Source organism: Cornus florida, unplaced genomic scaffold (genome assembly GCF_030987335.1).
Source record: "Cornus florida cultivar Cherokee Brave unplaced genomic scaffold, ASM3098733v1 CherokeeBrave_3.0.0_Hap2_Chr06, whole genome shotgun sequence".
NCBI classification, from domain to species: Eukaryota; Viridiplantae; Streptophyta; class Magnoliopsida; order Cornales; family Cornaceae; genus Cornus; species Cornus florida.
Window position 1 is genome coordinate 19534566 of NW_026775576.1, and position 12487 is coordinate 19547052.

General features: G+C 35.0%; 1 pseudogene; it reads right to left on the reverse strand.

Annotated features, from left to right (window-relative positions):
- LOC132313852 (protein VACUOLELESS1-like) overlaps positions 1 to 12049 on the reverse strand; it is a 34839-nt pseudogene extending 22790 nt beyond the window's left edge.
- Between the last annotated feature and the right edge of the window lie 438 nt (positions 12050 to 12487).

Below are 12487 nucleotides of genomic sequence, written 5' to 3' on the forward strand. Positions count from 1 at the left end.
AACATTTTTCACTTTATATGAATAAATATTATTTAGATGTTATTCACAAAAGTATTCTTGGGATTATAAAATACTTCTTCAGAGCCTAGCCAACATTTTTTCATAAAGTATAAGACAACCTAAGACATCATACATAAAAGGACTAAGCAAGGCCTGTTAGGATCGGGTTCCTATGTTGGATCGAGTAGTGGCTCCATAGGATTAGATCGAGGATCTAAAATCCTAGATAATGAGGAAAAAATAATAAATTTGAGCCAAGGAAAAGCTCGGCCATTCAAAAGTGTAGATGGACCCAACTATACGTGGAGAACTTATCAACCTACTGGGAATAGGAGGCAACCCCGTGTCAGTACCCCAGGCGCGACCACATGTCAGGACCTTGGTGGAAGAGACTGGATAAACTATGAAGTTCATATCTGACGTGTGAACCGGGGTACACTCTGAATTTGAGCCATGGAGTAAACCATCCCGCAACACCTTATCTCACGTGAGGTAACACGAGGTACCTGTGATCACTTCATGACATGTCAAGTCCCATGTAGACTGACATGGCATATAACAGGAATCAAAAGAGGGCAAGTGGATTGGAGGATGGTACTGAAGGTTACCTAGTAATGGATGACTTGATGCCCAAGTTACCAAAAGGAATCAAGGGATATCAGTACCAAATGACCAGATGACTAAAAAGGGGACACATGGATCTCATACCCGAAATCAAGAAATGATTAGGTAACTAACTAAGAGGTGTGGGAGAAGTATAAAAAGACGATAGTAGCTTCACGGGGGGTCAGGTCTCTTTAGAGAGGAGAAAGCACACTAAATGGGGATGGGTTAACTGCCTCATTCCTTTATTTAGTCATCTGCTTCAGTTCTCCCCTCTTCTTCATTGTTCACTTGTTGATTTAGCAATCGCCGGTTTGAAGATAGAAACGTTGTTCATCTGTTCTCAAGATCGGACTCACACCCATGTAAATAGGCCATATGTTTCTGCCATGTGTAATTAGACCTTCCATCAAGAGATATCTGGTCAGAGTAATTTAACCTTAAAAAAAGGGAATGAAAAAGAAGGATATAGGCAATTGGAGATCAGCACAAGAGTGACCCTTTTGATTTTTCAAAAGGAAAACCATCATTCAAAAGTACTAGCAAGCTAAAAAGAAAAAATGATTCACTTAAAATACAATTAGAAAACAAAATGGTCTTATTCAATTTCAATTACATGTCCAAACATTAAGAGGAGAAGTGCATGCATTTCATCTCATCAGAGAAACCAATAAAGTTGATGGTCAAACTGAGACGCAAAAACAATAAAAGATAGGCCAATAAACCCCCCTCGACTAACTTTTTAACACACACAACCCCACCCCCCAACCAACAACCCAACTATCCAAGAGGGGTAACATAGTGGATATTTGGACCAAAATGCCCTTATTCCTATTATATAGGGATAATTGCATAAACCCCTCTACTTTGAATTTTTGGTAAGAAACCTTCTTGAAGAAAAAAGTTCACATAAAACCCCCATAACCATCCAATTTGTTGCAAAGTGATGTTATAATGACTAAAATGTCCCTTAATATAAATTTAATAAAATGGTGCTCCTTAGTATTAAATTAAAATTAATATAGACTCATTTGGTATAGTGTTGTTCTAAAAATTTTGTTTGATTTTTTTTTTAATGGTGAGCCTATAAGAAAATAAAAATACCCTGACTCATAATGATTAGTGTTATTAAGTTTGTAACAACACTAATCCAATTTTTTGCAAAGTAATCTTATAATGATTAAAGTGCTCCTTAATATAAATTTAATAAAGATGTTATAATGACTAAAATGCTCCTTAATATAAATTTCATAAAATGGTGCTCCTTAATATTAAATTAAAATTAATACAAACTCATTTGGCATCTTCTTTCTATAATTGCTATAACTTGGAGCCCAATTTTGACTGATTTGGAGTGCAATTGACAAAATCTTCGTGAAATATAAATATGTTTGCTTCATAATAAAATGGTGCTCCTTATTATTAAATCAAAATTAATACAAACTCATTTGGTATATTGTTGTTATAAAAATTTTGAATTTTTTTTTTTAAATGGTGAGTCTATAAGAAAATAAAAATAGCTTGACTCATCAATTTTAAGGAGCACCATTTTATTAAATTTATATTAAGGGACACTTTAGTTATTATAACATCACTTTGCAACAAATTGGATAGTTAGTGGGGTTTTATGTGAACTTTTTTTTCTTGAGAAAGGTTACTTGCCAAAAATTCAGAGTAGAGTTTATGCAATTTTTCCTATGTAATATGAAGAAGGACATTTTGGTTCAAATATCACTGCAAAAAATTAGTCATGTGGGGTTTAGTGAAAAACACCTATAGTAAAGGGGGATTTATTATACTTTGCCCCTAAAAGATAAATACAATTTTTCATGTATTTATTATCTCTGTTAGTATGGTGCGAGGTGAATTCAATGCTATTATTATAAAGTAAAATACGAAAACATAGCTGAGTGGTGTTAGAGCATACTATTAAATTGTGGAAAAGCCAATTTGATGAAACAAATGACAAACCAACCTCACAACTGTACTCAAAATGGGTAATTGAGAAGTCTGTAGATGTAACCAGAACCCGCCCATCATGCGTGAATGACGCCAAAACAATCCCATTGCCCGAAACCACCATTTTCTGCAGCGGTCCCGCTCCATCACCCAGCTGTTGAATCCCATCCTCATCCACCAACAGCACATGATCCTCCACACCAAGCAACACTTTCACATCCACAAACGTGTTAAACTGCGGCTCCATCACCGCCACGCAGTGAGGTAACTCGTCCAGATCCGTGTCCGCGAGCTTGCACGGCCTCGGATTCTTGAAATCCTGAATGCAGAACACCTGGTTGGCACGTTTCAAAAAAAAAAAAAAAAAAAAAAAAAAACACCTGGTTGGCCTCGTTGATACACACCATTCCATTGCCCCAAAACACACACTCCAGCACACTGTGATCAAAACACTCTTTACCCATTGAAATATTGGTTCAACCTGTTGGAAACGTACAAATTTTAAAAACTTTTCGAGGGATTTAAATTCATAAATGTTGATTCATTACATAGAGACAAGTTTTACGCAAAAATAAAATAAAATATGATATATCATTCAATTAACAGATTGAATACTTATATCAAATGTCAAAGTAAACCTTTAAAACTTTCCTCTAAAGTGAATGTTCTCACTTATTGTAGATCCCTTAGCAAGATGCCTTATCCTTGGATCTCCATCTTCTTGGTAATTATTTTGCCTTTAGGAATCACTCATATGTCCCCATAAATGACCTTGGAAAACTAGGCTTGTGGGAGCCTCCATTAGATGAGAACATAAACCCTAATTTTCTAGAGAGAGAAAAGTTATTCCTTTTTTCTTCCCATCAAAATCACCCCCAAAATATACATAGACCATGTATATTTATAGGCAACATAAAGGTAAAGAAAAGGAAACAACTAATCCTTCTCAATCTCTAATTCACATGTCTCAAATCTAATATGATTCCAATATCAAGTTGGGTTATGAGTGAGAATCCATTGGGCCTATTATTTTATTGGCTACAATGAATTAATAATTGGCCCGGTCCATGGACCCAATTCAATTAATTCATAAATTAATTTCTACTACACTAAAAGAAATTAATTGAACTCCAATTAAATAATAAATAACCTCTAAGTCAATATTACACTTTGACCCCTCTATGCATAATTAGTTATCGGATAAATAATGCCATCAATCCGACTACTTAATTAATATATTTATTCTGGTACCTTTGATTATTTCTGGCTCGATCACAATAAAACATTTGTTCGACAAAAATAATAATTTAATAAATAAATATATAATAAATCATTTTGTCTAAAATCATACGAAGGCCTTCGAATTTACTTTGTGATCAACCATAATCAATACAAAATAAATACAAGTAGCAATGATGCAACTATTGAAAATATAACCCTCTAACTATTAATTACATAACTACCCGAAGTGTCGGTCTAAGGATCCCGAAGAATCCGCCGAACAAATCAAAGTAATTATTAATTAATAAAAGAGTCTATACTTTTCTCATGCTTAAGAGTCAAATGCCATGACGGTGATAGGGAGTAATTGCATACGACAACTCTCGCAATATATCTCAACCTAACGCGGATCCAGTTCAAGTCTTCATTAATTATGAGTCCATCCATAATTACCGACTATGAACAATTTATAATTACTATTTATATATCATGCATTGATTGCCATCACATACATATATATAAATATTTCTTGTAATTACATGGACACTATCAATTTCATAGTGAATCGAAATATAATACATTGAATTCACCAATTGTATAAAACATAAATTTTCAGAACGTCAGGAACATATGTCAATTAATCCAAACAGGAATTTGCTATGCCAGGGCATATAAATCCCAACAGCTCCCACTTGCCCTCATAGCCAATTCAAATTGCACCTAACTCCAATGTTATCCAGATGATGATCAAAATTATTGATCAATGACACCTTTGATAATGGATCAACAAAGTTGTGTTCCAATGCAATGTTCTAGCTACAAGTACATTTTCTTGCCGGATAATATCATGTAGAACATGATACTTCCTATCAGTGTATTTTGTTCATCTATGGAACCTTAGGTCATTGGTTTGGACTACTTCTGCACTATTGTCGCAATATAGCTCGATAGGCAGGCTAGTATGCTCCACAACCTTTAAATCAGTGAGATCAAACCAATAGGCTTATATTGCCACCTTTAAGGCTGCAATATATTCCACCTGCAGGTTTGAGTCAACAGTTGAAATCTGCTTGACAATCTACCAACTGATTTCCCTTCCATTAAGTGAACATACACTAAGTCATGAACCTCATAGTATCTACTTCTGATTGAAAATCAGAACTAGCATACCTGACTAGGACCATATCATCACATCCATAAATGAGTATGATATCATTGATTCTCCTTAGGTACTTAATGATATTTTTCATAATAGACCAGTTGTCAAGTCCAGTATTGGACTGATCTCTACTGACTATCCCTACTATGTAGCGGATGTCCTGTTTGGTATAGACCATGGCATATATGAGACTCTCATATGCCGAAACATATTGTTCCAGTCTCATTTGCTCAATCTCCTTTGATAGTCTTGAAAAACTACTTGCTAGAGAGAGCCATCCATATCAATAAAGCAAGAACTCATTCTTTGAGTTATGCATACCAAACCTGGTCAAAACTTTATCAATGTAGGATTATTAAGATAAGCCTATTTTCCTTTTAACCTGATCTTGCAAAAGCTTGATCCTAGGAATATAGCTTACATCTTAAGAATCCTTCATTTAAAAGTAATTGAACAACTACCTTTTTATTGATGACACAACTTCCACATCATTCTAAATGAGTAGGATGTCATCAATACATATAGAATTAGAAAAATAATGACATTCCCTTGTACACTCATGATTTATTCACTAAGAAATCTTCTGGTATCTTTTTGTAGATTAACTTGCCTTCCATAGGAATCACCATACTAGAAAGTTCTACAAGATCCCAGAATTTATTAGAATACATCGATTCCAACTCTGATTTCATAGTAACTCACCAAAACGATCTGTATCCACATCGGTTCACGCTTCCGTGTAGCTTACTGGGTCCAACTCATGTTTAACAGGGATGTCCATAATGGTCTCACCTAAAAACATGATTCTGTCGAATTGGATGATAATCCTCCCACTACATCAATGTACCGATGCAAGAATCTGTGTAGTAGATGATGCTAACGCATCAATAGGGAATTCATATATTATTCTCAATTTCTATAATAAGTGTGTTCATATGTGGTACATCTGATACTCTTACCATATTCTCTAACACTATGCTACTAGGTATGTGATTCATAATATGATTCTCTTATAGATAAACAGTGAGTGTAAACAATCAACTTTTATCATTGAGATCATAAAATAATCAGTCCTAGTGACATTTTAGAGTAGCTATCAAATCTATCATGCATATGATCTGTTTCCAACTTACTTGTCCATATCAAGCGCACATGTGCAAGACTACCCCATATGTGCATGTGATTCAAACTAAGATTTAGTCAAAAACACAGCTCAACGGTATCCATGAGACAGACTAAGATGGAATGCAGTTCATAATACGCATCGATGTCATTAACGCTAAACTCTTAAGATAATGTGGCATAACTGATCATAGATCTAACCATGTTAAGTGGAATTCTGTTATTCCTATTTGACACCTAAATTAATTTAGCGTCAATTGCGGAAAACTGGTACACAACACCCTCATTGACCATATAGTCTTTGCACTATCCCAAGAAATACTCATATACTCGATCAGATCGAAGTGTCTTGATAAGTTTACCTAATCTGTGCTCCACATCAGTCTTGACCCTCTCGGAATATACCAAAAGTATAAGACTTGTGTCGCAACAGGTAAATTTATCCAAAACGTGAGTAATCTTGATTGGATGTTCATAAGACTACACGTGTACGTGTGTACCGACTCCAATTGTTCTTTATGTTTATTTTATTTGGCTGATTAAGCCCTTAGAGTTATCTATCCTTCAAAACAAGATTCACAAGTTTGGTTTAGGCTCCTCTGCCTCATTAGGTTATAAACCTTCTTTAACCAATCTTTAAATCTCATTTTGATTGATTACAACCCAAAAATAGACATTAAAAATACAATGAGTCAGGAATAACAATTTTTCTCTTAACATTCAATCTAGAAGATGCAACATTAGTTTCTACATCCTGCAAATCTTAAGAGTTTGTGATTATAGTATATTAACCATCTTTCAATGCACCAGAAGCAATCGCATATCTATTCAATTTTATAAAACCAGTTTTACAAAATAACAACACAGTTTTTATAAACCAAAAGTGAAATAAGAATGAGATTGCGTTTCACTTCTGTGCATAAAGATAGTTCTCTAATACTAATATCCTCATACTCTCTAATTTCATATGTAATACTCCCACTGACTTAACTACAACCTTGGCATCAGGTCAAAAGATAAATATATATCCATATCATCAAGGCTTCTGGATTCCTGAAATCCTTACAATAAATTGCAAATATGTTTAGTGGCTCCAGAATCTATCCATCAGGAATTAATAGACACAACCACATAACATGGCTCAATGATTAAATATATATTTTCCTATGCCACGTCATTGCTTAAACAGTTCGTCCTTTAGTGTTTTAGTTAGCGACAAAAGAAACAGTTTTCTTCGCCCTCAACATACACTGCCTTATTCCCTTTAACCTTTTTGAATACCCATGTTCTATGCTAGTCTAGTCCTATTATCATCCTTCTTCTGTGCTTTGCCCTTCCACTTGGGCCTAGAAGAAGATGGTATAGACTAGGTTAGATTGATAGGAACGCCCATACTCTTGATTATCCCTTCATCTGTTACCAATTCTATAAGAATATCAGCGAGTGTGAACTCAAACTGATTCCTTATTTAGTTCACTCTAACAGAGTCGAACGAGTTTGGTAACAAGGCAATAATCATGTTAACTTGAAACTTACCACCCAAGTCAGCCTTATTGATCTCCAGCTAATTTTTAAATAATAAACAATCATTTTTCAAAATTCGATTTCATACTGGAGTTCCTTAGGCTATCTTGATGCTATTCAAGTCTGACATAGTACTTTGGCATACTCTCTATCTAATCTCACCAAAACATCTTATTAAATTTTAACATGATGCTTGAAGAAAATAAAATAATGTAAATGTTAGCTTTGGAGCGTATTCGAGGTAAACTTTAGAATATTGCACCAAGTCATCTCATTTGCCTTATTTCACTTATTCAAAGCATTAATGTTCTCTTGGGTATCTTAAAGTAAAAGGATTAGGTTTAGGAGTAGTAAATACATTTGTACCCTTACGTTGTGAATAAAATATCTAACTTCCTTTCCCAGTCAATATTAATGAAGTCCAGTTACATTGAATATGTAAGCAAGCAGATAAACTGGATTATACATAATTAATTTGAATATAAATGCATTCATACAATATGCAATTATTAATACTGTCATGCATATTTAAAATTAAAATGAGTTTGTTAACCACATAATATAATAAATCTCAATTGAACAAGAGATTATTATCATTATTGGTGAATAATCCCTTTTAATTAATGCGGGTCCCTCAACTCTGTAGCAAAATAAATCAACCAATCAATATGTCAATAACTTATCCTGTTGGAGGAGTTCATTATTACTATTGTTGAGATTCATCTACTATTAGGTGAGCACTTCCATTAAAATAGTATGTGGGTCCCTTAACCACTGCATGAAAAATCGGATAACCAATATACCAATAACTTATTCGGTAGGCGAAGTTCATTATTGCTATTGGCGGACAAATTCCATCATCTCCATATCTCTGAAGACAATGCATTGTCTATCTATATGAAATGATTCCCGATTATGTTTAGCCTTTCTAAAATCACCTAGTGTAGACCACTCCGTTGGGGAGCTAACACTATTGATTTTAGATTGAGTGTATAACATTATTAATGCTCTAATGAAAAATAAAATATTAAATATTTTGTCACTATAATCTAGACTCTTTAAATCATGCGTAGGGCCTTATTTTTAAAGATCTAATTACAATGAACATTTAATATTATTATTTTTATGAGATAACCATTCTTGTAATATTAAGACTCTTCAAATCATGCGTGGGGCCTTATTTTTGAAAATCTAATTACAATGGTATTAATAACGAAGGCCATGGGGCAATGTATAAAAATCCCCGCTCCCACTCAATTTTTAATCATTCATAATTAGGATTTTGAATTTATTTATTCACATGATATAATGCATGCAAAACGTCTTGATTTTAATCCAATTAAATTTAGAAAATATTTGGACTTTAAACGATTCACTAATATTTAATTTGAAGCACACTTTAAAAATAATTTACAAAAATAATTTTGCGTTTCCCAATAGGTGCCCTCAAATTAATTAGTAATCTAATCCAATTAATTTTCATAATTTAATTAATATAAATCAAGCCATTTAAATAAATATCATGGATCCAATGCATGAATAATAATTAATTAACAATTATATATTCCATGCATTTCATACATCGCATAAATAAATAAATGACAGATAAAACAAATAAAATGGCCAATGGAATCAGCTTTTAACATTTAACTACTCTAAGTATTACGGGAAGATCATCCATCGGCTTGCAAACACCCACATAAGGCTGGTACGCACCAGGAGAAGCGAAACGGCGGTCCGAATGCGCTTGAAAGGTCTTACACGCACCAACACGCGCTTACCACGCGCCTTCCAACCTCTTCACGCGCCTGGACGCGTCTCTAGAGGTCTCCAGCGCGTGCCACGCGCTCCCACGCGCCTGCACGCGCTGGGAGAATGCTGAAGCGCGTGCCACGCGCTCTCACGCGCAGGCACGCGCGTGTGTGAATTGCCAGCGCGTTCCACGCGCTGGCACGCGCCATGCGCGCTGCTGTGGTTCCGGCGCGTGTCATGCACGCGCCTTGCTACTGCTGGTGCATGGGGCAACTTCCAGCCGCACTCCACTGGATCTTTGCCTCGCTGAACTTTGATCCGACGGTTGCTGATGTGCGCTCATGTATACCGCACCACACCGGATCATCCGTCCACCTTCCGGAGCTGTCCCTTGTCGCCGGCCAAACTCCGGTCGCCGGAAAATCGCCGAAAAATTCCAGAAAAATCAGAAAAATTTCCAGAAAATTAAATTAAGCCTCAAAAAATTCCAGAAAAATTCCAAAAATTCCGGAAAAATTCCAGAAAATTACTGAAGCATAATTTAACCCTTTTGGACCTTCTTGAAGCTTCATAGTATCCTTTGATGAATATTACATGGCTTTAAAAATATTTACTACTTGAAATACAATGGGAAAAATAAATTACATCATTGAACTTTCAAACGGCTAAATTAAAGCCTTAATTACATTCATCCAAAGATAAAATTACATTCAATATTCCTATAAGCTTCATCCATGGCCCAACCATACATCATCATTCATTCACAATTATTCATACATCATCATGTATCAATATATATCAACATATTAAATCATACATCAACATACATCAATAAAAATATATATGAATATAATTTTGGATCCATGAATGATGATTTTCATAAAATCATGATCTCTAGTAATGAATCAAACCATGCTCTGATACCACTATTGGGAAACGTGCAAGTTTTAAAAACTTTTCGAGGGATTTAAATTCATAGATCTTGATTCATTACATAGAGACAAGTTTTGCGCAAAAATAAAATATGATGTATCATTCAATTAACAGATTGAATACTTACATCAAAGGTCTGAGTAAACCTTTAAAACTTTCCTCTAAAGTGAATGTTCTCACTTATTGTAGATCCCTTAGCAAGATGCCTTCTCCTTAGATCTCCATCTTCTTGGTAATTATTTTGCCTTTAGGAATCACTCATATGTCCCCATGACTGATCTTGGAAAACTAAGTTTGTGGGAGCCTCCATTAGATGAGAACATAAACCCTAATTTTCTAGAGAGAGAAAAGTTATTCCTTTTTTTCTTCTCATCAAAATCACCCCCAAAATATACATAGACCATGTATATTTATAGGCAACATAAAGGTAAAGAAAAGGAAACAACTAATCCTTCTCAATCTCTAATTCACATGTCTCAAATCTAATATGATTCCAATATCAAGTTGGGCTATGAGTGAGAATCCATTGGGCCTATTATTTTATTGGCTACAATGAATTAATAATTGGCCCGGTCCATGGACCCAATTCAATTAATTCATAAATTAATTTTTACTCCACTAAAAGAAATTAATTGAACTCCAATTAAATAATAAATAACCTCTAAGTCAATATTGCACTTTGACCCCTCTATGCATAATTAGTTATCGGATAAATAATGCCATCAATCCGACTACTTAATTAATATATTTATTCTGGTACCTTTGATTATTTCTGGCTCGATCACAATAAAACATTTGTTCGACAAAAATAATAATTTAATAAATAAATATATAATAAATCATTTTGTCTAAAATCATACGAAGGCCTTCGAATTTACTTTGTGATCAACCATAAGCAATATAAAATAAATACAAGTAGCAATGATGCAACTATTGAAAATATAACCCTCTAACTATTAATTACATAACTACCCGAAGTGTCGGTCTAAGGATCCCGAAGAATCCGCCGAACAAATCAAAGTAATTATTAATTAATAAAAGAGTCTATACTTTTCTCATGCTTAAGAGTCAAATGCCATGACGGTGATAGGGAGTAATTGCATACGACGGCTCTCGCAATATATCTCAACCTAACGCGGATCCAGTTCAAGTCTTCATTAATTATGAGTCCATCCATAATTACCGACTATGAACAATTTATAATTACTATTTATATATCATGCATTGATTACCATCACATACATATATATAAATATTTCTTGTAATTACATGGACACTATCAATTTCATAGTGAATCGAAATATAATACATTGAATTCACCAATTGTATAAAACATAAATTTTCAGAAACGTCAGGAACATATGTCAATTAATCCAAACAGGAATTTGCTATGCCAGGGCATATAAATCCCAACACAACCAGCTCGGCGTGAATGTTGTAGCGATAAACCGTGCCGTCCTGGGTGACACAAACTAGGGTTTGGTCATCGGTCCAGGCCATGCCGACCAATCGGCCGCCGGGGTTTCTCCACTCGGTGTCGGAGATCTGGACCCCGGCGGAATTTAAGATTCGGAGCTTTCGGAGGGAGGATTCGGCGAGGAGCTGGACTATCTTGGAATCGTCACGGATGACGGCGATTGGTCCACCGTAGGGGGCACAGGCGACCTTGTTGCGGCTGAGGTCGACGTGTTTCCATTGCATTGAATAGATTTCGGGCTTACGGTAGTAGCGGTCGTAGAGGAGCTGCCACTCGGCGGCGACTGACACTGCCGCCATTAGGAATCTGAATTGGGGTTTTGAGATTGTTGTACATACAAGAGAAGGAGAAGGTGCCCCGAGCCCCTGCCAACTGGCAGGGGCTTGGGCTGGCATCCAATTGTTCAGTGTTTGACTTTTACAGAGTCTTTTAATTTTTTCCACTTACTATGATGCATCCTTAGAGCGAGACTCTGCACCCCTTAAATTTATAGTCTAGGATGAGTCCTTCATATTCTATACTCAATTCTTCAAATGTGTATAATCAAGTAGCCATTATACACTTGAAATAATGGGTCTTGTGTGTACTTCTAATATTATAAAATAAATTGATTGTGCATTAATATGTGAATAAATTTTAAAATAATAAAATATAGAATATAAAATATGTGAGCACAACAAGAGAAATGAACCTTTCAAAAATGTGTAGAGCCATGTTACCACAATTACTAACATGGC